This window comes from Homalodisca vitripennis, chromosome 5 (genome assembly GCF_021130785.1).
Source record: "Homalodisca vitripennis isolate AUS2020 chromosome 5, UT_GWSS_2.1, whole genome shotgun sequence".
Lineage (NCBI taxonomy): Eukaryota > Metazoa > Arthropoda > Insecta > Hemiptera > Cicadellidae > Homalodisca > Homalodisca vitripennis.
Window position 1 is genome coordinate 184,334,829 of NC_060211.1, and position 15,748 is coordinate 184,350,576.

Consider the following 15,748-nt stretch of genomic DNA (forward strand, 5'->3'; position numbering starts at 1 on the left):
CCGTTAGACGAGAATTGTCTTACCAGCCAATCTTCACAATCTGAATACTGAAGATTTCCTCAGATGCAACTCCATGAGCTTCATCTCCAGTCAACTGTCAGATGAAGTCCGTTAGACGAGAATTGTCTTACCAGCCAATCTTCACAATCTGAATACTGAAGATTTTCTCAGATGCAACTCCATGAGCTTCATCTCCAGTCAACTGTCAGATGAAGTCCGTTAGACGAGAATTGTCTTACCAGCCAATCTTCACAATCTGAATACTGAAGATTTCCTCAGATGCAACTCCATGAGCTTCATCTCCAGTCAACTGTCAGATGTAGTCCGTTAGACGAGAATTGTCTTACCAGCCAATCTTCACAATCTGAATACTGAAGATTTCCTCAGATGCAACTCCATGAGCTTCATCTCCAGTCAACTGTCAGATGTAGTCCGTTAGACGAGAATTGTCTTACCAGCCAATCTTCACAATCTGAGTACTGAAGATTTCCTCAGATGCAACTCCATGAGCTTCATCTCCAGTCAACTGTCAGATGTAGTCCGTTAGACGAGAATTGTCTTACCAGCCAATCTTCACAATCTGAGTACTGAAGATTTCCTCAGATGCAACTCCATGAGCTTCATCTCCAGTCAACTGTCAGATGTAGTCCGTTAGACGAGAATTGTCTTACCAGCCAATCTTCACAATCTGAGTACTGAAGATTTCCTCAGATGCAACTCCATGAGCTTCATCTCCAGTCAACTGTCAGATGTAGTCCGTTAGACGAGAATTGTCTTACCAGCCAATCTTCACAATCTGAATACTGAAGATTTCCTCAGATGCAACTCCATGAGCTTCATCACCAGTCAACTGTCAGATGTAGTCCGTTAGACGAGAATTGTCTTACCAGCCAATCTTCACAGTCACCAGTCTGAATACTGAAGATTTCCTCAGATGCCAACTCCATGAGCTTCATCCACCAGTTGTCAACTGTCAGATGTAGTCCGTTAGACGAGAATTGTCTTACCAGCCAATCTTCACAGTCTGAATACTGAAGATTTCCTCAGATGCATCTCCATGAGCTTCATCACCAGTCAACTGTCAGATGTAGTCCGTTAGACGAGCATTGTCTTACCAGCCAATCTTCACAGTCTGAATACTGAAGATTTCCTCAGATGCATCTCCATGAGCTTCATCACCAGTCAACTGTCAGATGTAGTCCGTTAGACGAGAATTTGTCTTACCAGCCAATCTTCACAGTCTGAATACTGAAGAATTCCTCAGATGCAACTCCATGAGCCTTCATCACCAGTCAACTGTCAGATGTAGTCCGTTAGACGAGAATTGTCTTACCAACCAAATCTTCACAGTCTGAATACTGAAGATTTCCTCAGATGCATCTCCATGAGCTTCATCACCAGTCAAACTGTCAGATGTAGTCCGTTAGACGAGAATTGTCTTACCAGCCAATCTTCACAGTCTGAATACTGAAGATTTCCTCAGATGCATCTCCATGAGCTTCATCACCAGTCAACTGTCAGATGTAGTCCGTTAGACGAGAAATTGTTCTTACCAGCCAATCTTCACAGTCTGAATACTGAAGATTTCCTCAGATGCAACTCCATGAGCTTCATCACCAGTCAACTGTCAGATGTAGTCCGTTAGACGAGAATTGTCTTACCAGCCAATCTTCACAGTCTGAATACTGAAGATTTCTCAGATGCAACTCCATGAGCTTCATCTCCAGTCAACTGTCAGATGTAGTCCGTTTAGACGAGAATATGTCTTACCAGCCAATCTTCACAATCTGAATACTGAAGATTTTCTCAGGTGCAACTCCATGAGCTTCATCTCCAGTCAACTGTCAGATGAAGTCCCTTAGACGAGAATTGTCCGTTTAGACTCAGGTGCAACTCATGAGCTTCATCTCCAGCCAATCTTCACATTGTCTTACCAGCCATCTGAAATACTGAAGATTTTCTCAGGTGCAACTCCATGAGCTTCATCTCCAGTCAACTGTCAGATGAAGTCCGTTTAGACGAGAATTGTCTTACCAGCCAATCTTCACAATCTGAGTACTGAAGATTTTCTCAGATGCAACTCCATGAGCTTCATCTCCAGTCAACTGTCAGATGAAGTCCGTTAGACGAGAATTGTCTTACCAGCCAATCTTCACAATCTGAATAGGTACTGAAGATTTCCTCAGATACAACTCCATGAGCTTCATCTCCAGTCAACTGTCAGATGTAGTCCGTTAGACGAGAATTGTCTTACCAGCCAATCTTCACAATCTGAGTACTGAAGATTTCCTCAGATACAACTCCATGAGCTTCATCTCCAGTCAACTGTCAGATGTAGTCCGTTAGACGAGAATTGTCTTACCAGCCAATCTTCACAATCTGAGTACTGTAGATTTCCTCAGATGGAACTCCATGAGCTTCATCTCCAGTCAACTGTCAGATGTAGTCCGTTAGACGAGAATTGTCTTACCAGCCAATCTTCACAATCTGAGTACTGAAGATTTCCTCAGATGCAACTCCATGAGCTTCATCTCCAGTCAACTGTCAGATGTAGTCCGTTAGACGAGAATTGTCTTACCAGCCAATCTTCACAATCTGAGTACTGAAGATTTCCTCAGATGCAACTCCATGAGCTTCATCTCCAGTCAACTGTCAGATGTAGTCCGTTAGACGAGAATTGTCTTACCAGCCAATCTTCACAATCTGAATACTGAAGATTTCCTCAGATGCAACTCCATGAGCTTCATCTCCAGTCAACTGTCAGATGTAGTCCGTTAGACGAGAATTGTCTTACCAGCCAATCTTCACAATCTGAGTACTGAAGATTTCCTCAGATGCAACTCCATGAGCTTCATCTCCAGTCAACTGTCAGATGTAGTCCGTTAGACGAGAATTGTCTTACCAGCCAATCTTCACAATCTGAGTACTGAAGATTTCCTCAGATGCAACTCCATGAGCTTCATCTCCAGTCAACTGTCAGATGTAGTCCGTTAGACGAGAATTGTCTTACCAGCCAATCTTCACAATCTGAATACTGAAGATTTCCTCAGATGCAACTCCATGAGCTTCATCTCCAGTCAACTGTCAGATGTAGTCCGTTAGACGAGAATTGTCTTACCAGCCAATCTTCACAATCTGAATACTGAAGATTTCCTCAGATGCAACTCCATGAGCTTCATCTCCAGTCAACTGTCAGATGTAGTCCGTTAGACGAGAATTGTCTTACCAGCCAATCTTCACAATCTGAATACTGAAGATTTCCTCAGATGCAACTCCATGAGCTTCATCTCCAGTCAACTGTCAGATGTAGTCCGTTAGACGAGAATTGTCTTACCAGCCAATCTTCACAATCTGAATACTGAAGATTTCCTCAGATGCAACTCCATGAGCTTCATCTCCAGTCAACTGTCAGATGTAGTCCGTTAGACGAGAATTGTCTTACCAGCCAATCTTCACAATCTGAATACTGAAGATTTCCTCAGATGCAACTCCATGAGCTTCATCTCCAGTCAACTGTCAGATGTAGTCCGTTAGACGAGAATTGTCTTACCAGCCAATCTTCACAATCTGAATACTGAAGATTTCCTCAGATGCAACTCCATGAGCTTCATCTCCAGTCAACTGTCAGATGTAGTCCGTTAGACGAGAATTGTCTTACCAGCCAATCTTCACAATCTGAATACTGAAGATTTCCTCAGATGCAACTCCATGAGCTTCATCTCCAGTCAACTGTCAGATGTAGTCCGTTAGACGAGAATTGTCTTACCAGCCAATCTTCACAATCTGAGTACTGAAGATTTCCTCAGATGCAACTCCATGAGCTTCATCTCCAGTCAACTGTCAGATGTAGTCCGTTAGACGAGAATTGTCTTACCAGCCAATCTTCACAATCTGAGTACTGAAGATTTCCTCAGATGCAACACCATGAGCTTCATCTCCAGTCAACTGTCAGATGTAGTCCGTTAGACGAGAATTGTCTTACCAGCCAATCTTCTGAATCTGAGTACTGAAGATTTCCTCAGATGCAACACCATGAGCTTCATCTCTAGTCAGCCGTCAGCTGTAGTCTGTTGAGCTTTTTCCCAAGAAATTGGCCACGAATATCTGTCATTCATATATCAGTATACATACATATCAGACTCACTACGAGCGACACGTCATTACGTCAATGACCTAATTTTATAGTCCAAATACTGAGTGTTCTGTCTGTCATTACTAAAGACGAAAAAACTCATCTGATTATGGATAGTTTGTTTTTCTCCCAGCACACCCTTTAAAAAAGATAATACAAACAGTTTTTCACTTCCTACTCTCTAATGAACATAGAATTCAGAATGATTTCAACAACGTAATGTCATCCAGCTGATTAGCATAGCTTAACTTATAACTGCTGGTGTTTCTCTAGTTTATAGTTTGCTGAAAAACAATATCGTTTGGTTTGAAATTAAAGTGTCTGAATAATATGTTTATTTTGTTTCATATGCTGCTTTTTATATCTTTTATGTTTAAAGTTTTTAATAAGGATTCATTTTTAAAATAAATCCAGTACAAATGGTTTTTTCTGTTTTTAGATATGTGGGTCATGAAGATATAAATTAAATTGTACCTTATTAAAAAAAGTCGTTCTAAAATAAATAGTTTTAAGGGATATGGCTGTTTTGATAATTATCGCGTTTTTGAAATTTTTAATATGATATTTTCGTTTGCATTTGATCTAGGGGAGGAAAAAGTGGATCAATAGTTCGGGGAGACTCTTTTATCAACAGGAAAAGGAAAAAGTGCATACAGGAAAACAATTCTAAAAGTTATGATTTGGAACCGGGGTTTAAAAAATGGAAGCAAACTTAAGTGAATTTTCCATTTCTATCATTCTTCTCACCCTGATTACTGAAAATTGTATTTTTCAAACAATTTTAATGGTCAAGGAATTAGCTGCAGGATATACATAGTTTGAAGTGGCCAGTTGTCACTACGCGGATTCTTCCCGTATTTTTAATGGATATCTATCCGTATACTTACTACCTTGTGCTGCAATGCGTGATGATGCCGATCATTATTTGTTTAAGAATGCCAAGAAACGGCAACAAAACCCGGCGAGCACGATCTGCTAGCTGTCACTCTCATTGTTAGCTAACTCCGGTCTCGCCTCTGCTGGGAGTAATTGCTAATTAGAGGACTGTCGACTGATCTCGCCGTGCGCCATTGTCTCTGCTCCTATGGTTGTAATTGTGCCTCTCAGTCCACAGCTCGGCCTAAATATTCTCGGCAATAATACTCGGTAAATGATCGAGAAGAGTAGAAACAATAATATAACTCCAACCACCCTTATTTGCAATTAAACTTGCTAATGGACGTGTCTTGGGTTTCCTTGTTAATTACACGTCACTTACTTTGTTGAATGCATTACTTGATAACATATTGTGGGTCGTAAACTCTCTCACTACTTATTCAATAAAAAACAAACAATCGGAATTCCCAACAGAAGTAAAAGCTATATTGAAAGTGTAGGATTATTTATAGTATTATTTCTCGAATTTTTTTCCATCTTTGATGACAAATTTTGTCAGACGACCTGGAACGCTTGAGCAAACACCTCTATATTTAAAAACAAATGATAATTGAATGCTGGCTCATTCCGTATAACTTTTATTACATAGGCCTTTATATTTTAGATTCACGCTAGTTTTATTGTTCTCAGGAGTTAGAAATCATTTAAATAATATTTTTTTAAATGAATTAATAGTACACTTTTTTTACATAAAATCAAAAGTTTGTGTGATATTTATTGGATTTTGGGGGAAGACCACAACTTGAGAATCAATTGATAACTCGACATCAACAATCGATATTGACAATCCGTTTTTTAAGGCATAGAAAATGTTTTAAATCTTGTACATTGATTAACTCTGTACATACTTATATAGATAATTACGATTGTAAGAAGTGGCTTTTGACCATCCAACCTCGTCAAGGATTAAGTATGTACATAATTATATAGATAATTCCGATTGTAAGAAGTTTCTACCGACCAACCAACCTCTTAACAGATGATCTCTGTATATAATTATATACATATAATTCGATTGTAAGAAGTTTTTACCGACCAACCAACCTCTTCACAGATTATCTCTGTAAAGTATATACTTATATAGATAATTACGATTGTAAGAAGTGGCTTTTGACCATCCAACCTCGTCAAGGATTAAGTATGTACATAAGTATATAGATAATTCCGATTGTAAGAAGTTTCTACCGACCAACCAACCTCTTCACAGATGATCTCTGTATATAATTATATAGATAATTCGATTTTAGGAAGTGGCTATCGACCAACCAAACGTCGTCACAGATTAACTCTGTACATACTTATATAGATTATTACGATTGTAAGAAGTGACTATCGACCAATGAACCTCGTCACGGATTAACCCTGTAAATAATGAAGAGATTAACTTCTTAAAGTAACTGGGCATGCCTATCCAGGTTTCTCTGTACAAAGCATCTTAAAGGCTTTCATTAAATGTTTTACTTCCTATTCCTATTGTTTAGCTGGAATTTATTCAGTGCGAATGTCGAGTTTAGCTCCAGTTCACCTTCCTCTTAATGTAGCATCTGCAAACTGACGCTGTCACAGACTTGACTCCTGGAACCTAGAGACATGTTCGTTAGAAGACATCAAAAAGGTTGTCGACGAAGAAATTTTAAACAACCTTTTTACATCATTTCGAAATCAGAGTGGGTGTCTACAAACTACAAAATAAAAATATGCTATGACTTTGCCCAGTTTACCTTCCTTTTGGTGGAAGTAAAGGTACATTCATTCATCAACACTCATTGAATCAACTCTTCCTACTATAGCTACGTTATTTTTACAAAACTCGGTTGCTCTAAGAGTGGTTAGAAATCGTCTCATACCAAAAGTAGTGCACTTGATTGTGCAACTGATGAGACTATGGAACACCTCTTCACCTAGATTACACTATAGTTTTTTCATATTTTGTAATCTGGGTGTTTCTGATGTCGAAACTATATAAAGAGTTCGTTTTGTGCTCTTTTTAGCCATGTTCTTTTGGATTTAAAAATTTTTATTTTTGCGGATATTGAAAATAAATGGGCCTAGGCTACAACCTTGTGGTACTCCGTACATGTATTCTTTTTTCATTACTATATATGATATCAATCTTGATCTTAATTTTAAATTTTTTATTAATATGATCTGAACGATTCCAAACTTTTTCCGTTTTCTCTTATATCTTTAAGAGCTTCCAACATTCTCTCAAATTCAATAGTGTCGAACAAAATTATTGATAAATCAAAGAACAAAGCCAATAAGAGTATCCTTTGCTTATCTTCGTAATTATATAGTTGCTCATATATCTTAGTATATAATTTGTTCCTTTTCTCTTCTGAAATGCGAATTGGGATTCATTTAATATTTTGTAATAATAAATTACGAACATGACTCCAGATTCCAGGAGTCAAGTCTGTCACGGCGTCAGTTTCCAGAAAAATTGCAAATAAAAGGAAGGTGAACCGGAGCTAAAGTCAACGTACACAACACTGTAGCCAGATTAAGAAAAAAAATAAAAACGTCTTTTAATTAAGAAAATAATTCTGATATATTAATAAACCAATTTTGTGAAAATTGAAGAATTACTCGTTAATTATTTCTTTTAAGTAACGCATGATATAAATATTGGAACTTTTAAAATTTTGGCGAATACTTGCTTAGGACGTTTTATTATTAATATAAATATTTAAAGAAAAATACGTAGGTTATGGCATAACATACAATTTATTTACTCATCAATACATTAATACAACACTACAATAAACTAAACTTTTACAAATAGTACTGCTTTATTTATTGTCCAATCTGCCAAAATAAAATAATTGATGATTATATAGATCAGTGGCTAGAAGAGTCAGCCTTTAGACATTTACAATAGAAAATTACTGAAAAAAGAAACTATACTTATTGTATCTGCCGTGTAGATTAATCTACATTATGGAATAGTAATGAATTTCCTTCATAAATTAATACACCAAACAATTTAAGATGTGAGTGTTGTGAAGATTGTTAAGATTTTTCAATCTTATATTTTATTTTTACCGGTAGTTTGCTTTGGTAAGCAGATTCCATAGCATCGGAACAAACGCCATTAGAACTAGAAATTCCGTTAAAACTTGGCGGGGAAAACATTTTGATAATTTTCATCCGACGATTGAATGATTGACAAAACGTGTTCAAAAGCGTAATCGACCGAGAGAACCCACACAGGACATAAATAATGGATTTGTTCGGGCGCCAATATCACTCACGCACAATATTCCCTCGATATCCTTCACAATATCGGCATTGTGGCCGGCGATATTGTTGTACAATCACTACTGACAAGTTTTATTGTTCATCTGACAAACACATAATTTGCGTATTAGTTTTAGTCAAAACGGGGCTTCACAGCATCGAGGGCCGTGGACAGGGGAAAACAGTATTCGAGATTCAACTAACAATTTGTATTCGGAGGTCGGATTGATTAGTTATCCGGTAATCGATCGACCAATACATCGAGTACAGACCTCAATCACCGTCTGTCAATATCTCTTATCTTCATTGCAGATCCCGCAACAGCGCCTGCTCTTGGAAGCACCGGGAAGACGCGCGGGACATTAATAACCCTTTGGAAAAAACGGCAAAACGGGTTTCTAATTATCAGAATATCATCGGCGGAGTTTATTAATCCCGCGATTATATTTGTCCGACCAGTTCTCAGCAATAAGTTACTGGACGCGCTCTATTTCATGCGCAGATCTCCAATTAACGATTTGTTTTATAGTCGCGTGTCCGCTTGAGGGCCGAGGGCACGGCTGTATATAGTACATCCAGACTCCCGAGGATTTGTGAATTGTGGTCGCGGATATCTATGAGGAATGCGAAATGCAGTGCTAGGTAATATAGTCTCGGACTTGTTTTGCTGCGTTGTCTCTGTTAATGACAGCCTTCGGGGCATTACAGCGTTGGTTCTTGAAGGTCCAGCTGGCATTTACCAGAATCTCCTCAGTTAAATTTCCTTCCACTGTAGATCAAGACCGTCAAGACTCCGTTGTTCATTGCATGATTTGTCCCATATTCTCTAATTTCAAAAGGTTAGATATATTTCGCTGATAATCTTCTCTATTTCATAGTATTGGAGCAATACAGTTTGATTCAATGTTTGTTGAAGTAAAGGAATCTATTCCAGATCAATCTTTCTGGAATCTACTCATCTGGCATTTCAGATTAAACCTTCATCAATACAAGAAAAGACATGCGATAAGTTACCCAAAGAAAAGTACAATCAGGTTTTTCATATTCAAGGTAAAAGGAAACTTAATGGTGAATGGTGAGTGTTTTAAAATGTTATGAAAATAAAAATAATATCTAAAAAAGGTAATTTTAAATTTGGGTCCTCTTGAACATTTGAAATGGCATACACTCAGATTTGAAAGGTGTAATCCTTGTACATTTCAGATTTATGTGAAGTGTACTTCTGCTGTACTAGCTCGGAAATGTCTAGGATCGGGTCAAATCCTTTCTTGCGCGTCAAAACTATTTCGAGTACCCTTGCAGGTCTTTGGAGAAATCTGCACTCCAAGGCCTATCTTACTGCACGCGTCTCAGAATTTCATGACCTTCATTGGAGTGGGACCGGGAAAATTCCCGATTATTTGTGATATTGTAGAATTACGTCCTGGACAACGGGATGTCTCCAAGCATATCTTCCAAGAACATCTAAGAAGATTGAGATAGCCACCATGTCTATATCTCGTGCCGTCTTGCTTTTCCAAAACCAAATACTCGGAACCTCCAACAGAAGTATTATGGAGAATTATGAGTTGACTGAAGAGAAAGTACCTCGAGTTTTACCCTATAAGAAGAAAGTTAACCTTCAAACATTTTTAGTTTCCTTGTCAGCCGTACAATTTTTGAATAGTAACTGATAAAATACAAAAAAGATAAGATAGATTAAAAAATAATTAATTCAAACTATCGAAAAGTTTTACATTTAGCCTTGTTCCTATGGGGCAATAATCAAAATGGCAGCCAGAACGCATGTACCTAGTTGTGTAATGTTTTGTTTGGGCATTTTGTTAACAACAGGTTAACTTACTAAACTTCTGGAACGATAACTCATTTTATACTTAAAAGATTTTGAATAAGAAAAATGTTGATAAATAACTCAAACATACTGCACGATTTTGATCCGCATCTCAAGAGAAGATTATTTTCAGTGTTTTATTCCCTTTCGTCTACGGTTACACTTTCGTACTAGGCCTACTGAACTAATATTATTGATGTCATTTCTATAACCGTCATTTATCAAAATCTTACTTTATTAATAAGTTGCAGACAGTAATATTTATTTCGTATTTGTGCTAACAAAATAAATTAGCACAAACAACGAACATTCGGCGGTAATGAAATTTATAAGACAGGAATAAATAGTTTTACAAACTTAGCAATACGTACAACAACTAACGCTTCTACAGTTTAAGCTTCTTGATCTACAACACATTTTAATTTGGAACTGGGAGCGGGAACGAGAACGGATCGTGTAAATTGCTGTAATCACAACATATTTTGCTCGTCCCTAGCGCGAGGGACACGGAAGATACAGCGGTCCACCTCCGAGACACGGCCCCTTGCTGAGCGCTGCCACAAATATTGAATTCTGAATTTAAAATCCACGCAATAAACCAGAGTGCGGGTCTTTTGTAGCTGCGGGTGAAGGTGTAAAATAGGAATCTTTACGGGGCGATTTCAACACCAAACGTACGCCCAGCCGAGTTTTAACTGACATACAAAATCGAGCTGTTTAGTTGGATTACCACCCTTGTTTATTACTACAACTATTTGCGAATTGTTTGAATTAAGCTACTGCAACTGCATAATTACCGAGTAAATGTGACCCCATGCGTCACTAACGCATTACCCTAGTTCTTGATCGACAATAATATTACAGGAGGTTTTCTCGTATTTTCTTCGTCTACTAGTTGGGTTTCCAAGTGTGTAACTTTGCTACCCATTTAATCCAAATTAAAATCTACTATTGTCAGGACATTGCAATAAATACATAGTAATAGCCATTTTTTAATTTTTGCAAGCACTTTACATCAAGACCCCATTAAAACATTCAGTATTTTATTAGTTTTAGTAGTTAGTAGTATTCAGTATTTATTGGTTACACCACAGTCATTTATGCCAATTTCCCTATTTTCCAATGGCGGTTGTCCGTCTTCCAAGTTTGCAGTCCGAATGCCACACTGTCAATGCCAACACAGTCGAATACCATACGGTTTTTTTAAAAGCTTCCTTGCATGTTTCTATAAATTTAAACTGTCCGATTATGAGGTTCGCTTGCTTCTGCAATAATAATAATAATAATATTCTTTATTGCATCAACAATTTCACAATTGCATTGCATGCGTCAACATTTGAGGTATTAAACACACAATACTTAAATGTAAGAGTCAATAAACAAGGCAGTTAACAAGTATTTGGAATTTCATGGTAACTGGACATCAGGACTGGGAAATTGTTTGTTGATAATTTCAAGGATTTTTCATCCCAGCGGCCCATCATGAACTCTTCAATGGAGTAAAATGCCTTCGACACCAAGAGGCGTTTTAGTCGAGATTTGAATGTTTTGGGATCGTTGAGATGTTTATGTTAATGCTCTGCAGAATTGGTAGTTTGCGCTGGCTCCCCACAGCACCGAACCGTAGGTGAGGCGGAGGCCAATAAAGCAATTATACGCCGTCATCATTACCTGAATGAGGCAGTACTTGGCTAAAGACCTGAAAACATGAATGCTCGAGGACAGTTTTGATCAAACAGGATCAATGTAATATCCAGCTAAATCCCTGATCCAGGAATATTCCGAGGAATTTTGAACAGTCACCCAATAAAACTGGTCCGTCATTGGAGTTTACTTATTACAACGTAAAAGACAAGAAATTTGATTTTGAAGAATTCGTTTTGTGGTTGAGTCTGTTGAAGTTCTGGAAACCATTGTTAGTGTCGACAAAACTTTGCTGTTCCAGAATCTTGATTTTGTTGGTGAAACAAAGTGTCGTGTCATCAGCGTACTTCACAAGTCTTCCATGCAGTAGTGATGACTCCATGTCATTGACATAGATAAGAAAAAAAATCGGACTGAGTATTGATCCCTGAAGGACACCATAGCTCAGTTGAATCGGTTCAGAGAATTTGTTTGAGATTTGGACAATTTGTGTTCTGTAGCCTAAAAATGAGCTAACTCATTGAAGAGGCACTCCTGTGATGTCATGATTTTCAATTTTGAGTGGCCAACACAGGCGAATGCTATAGATGAGTTAAGAAACATACTTAATGTGCAGTTTCGACTTTCTTAACTCCTCTACAACCACTCCCAAAACACTCACAACAGCGTTTGTGGTCGATTTTCCCTTCCTAAAAAAATGTATCCTTAGAAAGCTGGTTAAGATTGTTTAGAAACTGAAACATTCTAGTTAAAAAGAGTTTTTCATAAACTTTATTCAATGCAGGAAAAATTGAAACAGGCCTATAATTATTGGTTGAACTGAGATCGTCTTTTTTCATTGGAGTTACTTTCGGTATTATAAGGAGCGCAGGAAAAACTCCTTGTTCAAAAGAATGATTGATTAATTAGGATAATGGACTCACAATATACTTTGAGTATCTTTTAATGAGCCACACAGACATTATATTGATATCGTTCGATTTCTTTTGCCGGGAGCTGTTGAATAATTCTTTTGAGCTCTTTCTAAGCCACAATGATGCCAATGATGGCCCCCCTCACAAGCAACAGACGCGAAAATTTTGTTAACCTCGTTCACAACCTATTCACAACAACAGTCGTATCCTCTGCAAGCTCATCCCCTATTTGGATTTTGATTTGTGTCTGTGACTCATTTTTTATGCGCATGACGCCCCATACGGATTTAGAAATATTTTTTACGAGATGATTGATTTAGAGACATCACATGCTTTTGCAGCTTGGATATAGTTTCTGTAAATTCTTTTAAAATATATATATATATATATATTTCTTTTGTGATCCATTTTTTGTTTACCTTTTTGAGGCAGACTTTGATTGTGTTAAGTAAGACAAAAATGTATATGGTAATTAATATTTTAATATAAACATATAAAGTGCTGCTCTACAGACTGTGAACGGACATATTTACAATGTTATGCAACATTTTATTTGTATACAAATTTAGGGGTTTTCAACTTTAATCGCCAATTTGATGAACTCCGATACTATTCCTGGATTCTAAACTTAGAAAACTTAAATTGTTGGAATATTTTACAGATTTGGCTCTGTACTTTATAGAATGCTACTAATTTCTTTTGAAACTTTGAAGACAGTGGGTTTTATGGTAGAAGAGGATGTAGCTCCTCGATTATCCACTTGAAGTCAAATACTCTGATAGTGTTATGAACTGTAATCGATACACATGGAAGTGTCTGCCAAAACTCATTTTCATAACGTGAGTTCACTGATAACAGGTACAAATAATAAATAAACATGAGCTGAGAGCGCGGTACGATTGGATATTATACACAATGTTCTTGTACCAAGAAGGAAACACTCACAACACACATCTGGCTCCACGCCAATCGGTGGACTATTTATTCTGCTTCAGTTTGAAGGTCTAGACGCCAAAATAAAAGTAAGCATTGATCCAAATCCAATATTAGCAGGATTGCCAACAGTATTTCCATTTAAAGCGAGCTATTTCAGAAAACTCCAGAACGTAATGAAGTGTCCGTTTTATAACCGATGAACCGTTTTATTCTTTACAATGAAAGTATAATTTACACGATAAACATGATCACTGATATGCCTTTTCCCACTATTGTATTTCACAGTATAAATTTATGTATTTAGTTTTGTTTTGATTTACTATGTATTGAGTAATGAAATTGTTTAAAATTTTAGCACTGCTGGAGAATAATGCATGCATATGTTTTAAAGTGTTTGCTTTAATAAAGGTATATATGATGAATTAATTGCTCATTAATTGAATCGGTGACCGGACTCGTTAGTATAATACAATAGATATTTATAGATTTCTGCATCCTTGTTGTGATGTTCAATATATATATATATATATATATATATATATAAAATAAAGAAAAACATTGAATTCGCATTTGAAACATATTCTTTATAGAAAACTACACCGAACTCGGGTAGTTTTTTATTAATACACCTAGATTCTATAAAAATCACACAATATCTGAAGGAGTTATTTTTTTTGATATTTTGGAGAGTGATAAATGTTTGAATTTATAAAAATAATACAAAATCGATGAAGAATTAAATTGACTAAAGCGAAAGTTGATATTCTTGAAGGTCTCCGAAATCAAAATCTAAATACTTGCATGGCATGTTATATATTTCAAAAATCTCCCTGTAAAAATGTCTCACAATGGAATATAGTTGTAAATCCTTACTGTACAATAACTACATCACAAAGATTTCTATACCTGACTATAACTTTTTTCATTTTTAGATCCCAATTAAAATAATTTATTCTCATTTTACAACTTTACATCGAGTGTAAAACCTACAAACTTTAATGGGCTACAGGCCAAATATCTTTGGATTTCGACAAAGTAAAAGTTTTAAATATAAAACTAGAAGGCGATTGGGGAATAAATAAACGAATGGGTCTCTCGCTACATAAGTATGCATGATTAGGTTTAAAAATTAATGTTTTGTCATTCCAACAAATTAAACACCTGTTGCCCACACTCTTATTTTATTTTCTTTCCAATTGCAGATGTCAGTTGTTTACAAGATAATACAATGAAGATGGTGAACATTAATTAAAGCTCTAATCTACCAGCAACTAAATAAATATAATGACAACAACAGTGTAAGTAGTATTTTATGGAGTAAGTAGCATTATAGAGTACTGACATGCAATAATATTGATGCAACTATTCTTTGAATAAATATAACAAGGAAAGAAGTGAGAATAGCATATATTGACGGAATATATTATAGTTTAGGAGCTGGTACAAAAGACAATCAATTCAATACAAAAATATCAACAATAACAGCAATATTAAGGAAACAATTTTTAAATTAATAATATTTCAAATTTAACAAGTAACAAAGAAACTGTATTAAAATTCGAAAAAATAGATAAATATATAAATCAATATAACACGTGAGAACATACAAAACACGTTTTTATGAGGTAACAAGACCTGAAGCTCTTAAGCAGCTAGAATGCCAAGAGCACGTCTATGGACTGGTGGGACACTGTCGCAGAAGAAGTCACACTCGGATGATTCACGATTTCATAGTGGAACTAATGTTGCCAAGGGACTATTGGAGTCAGAGGTGGTGTAGTAGTAGTTATAATTTCATTCCAAAGTTTCCAATCCTCAAGTACGTCAGCAAGCGCTACTCGGTATTCCTTATAGGAATTTCTTTATAATTCTAATAATTCTATTATAGTAAACTGTTAGGTGATTTTCAAGGAGATATATTCATACTGATGAGAAACGGAAAGCAAAACTCCAAGATTTTTATATCTATATTTAAAACTGTTTATACTCGTTCTATACAGTCAGCGTCCGTTCTAACTTTATAGATTTGTTAAAAATAAGCGGTGTTGCTTGAGGCCAAGTTGCGAGCTATTGAAGATATGGCGGCCGTAAACTATACGTTGAGGTGAACAATAC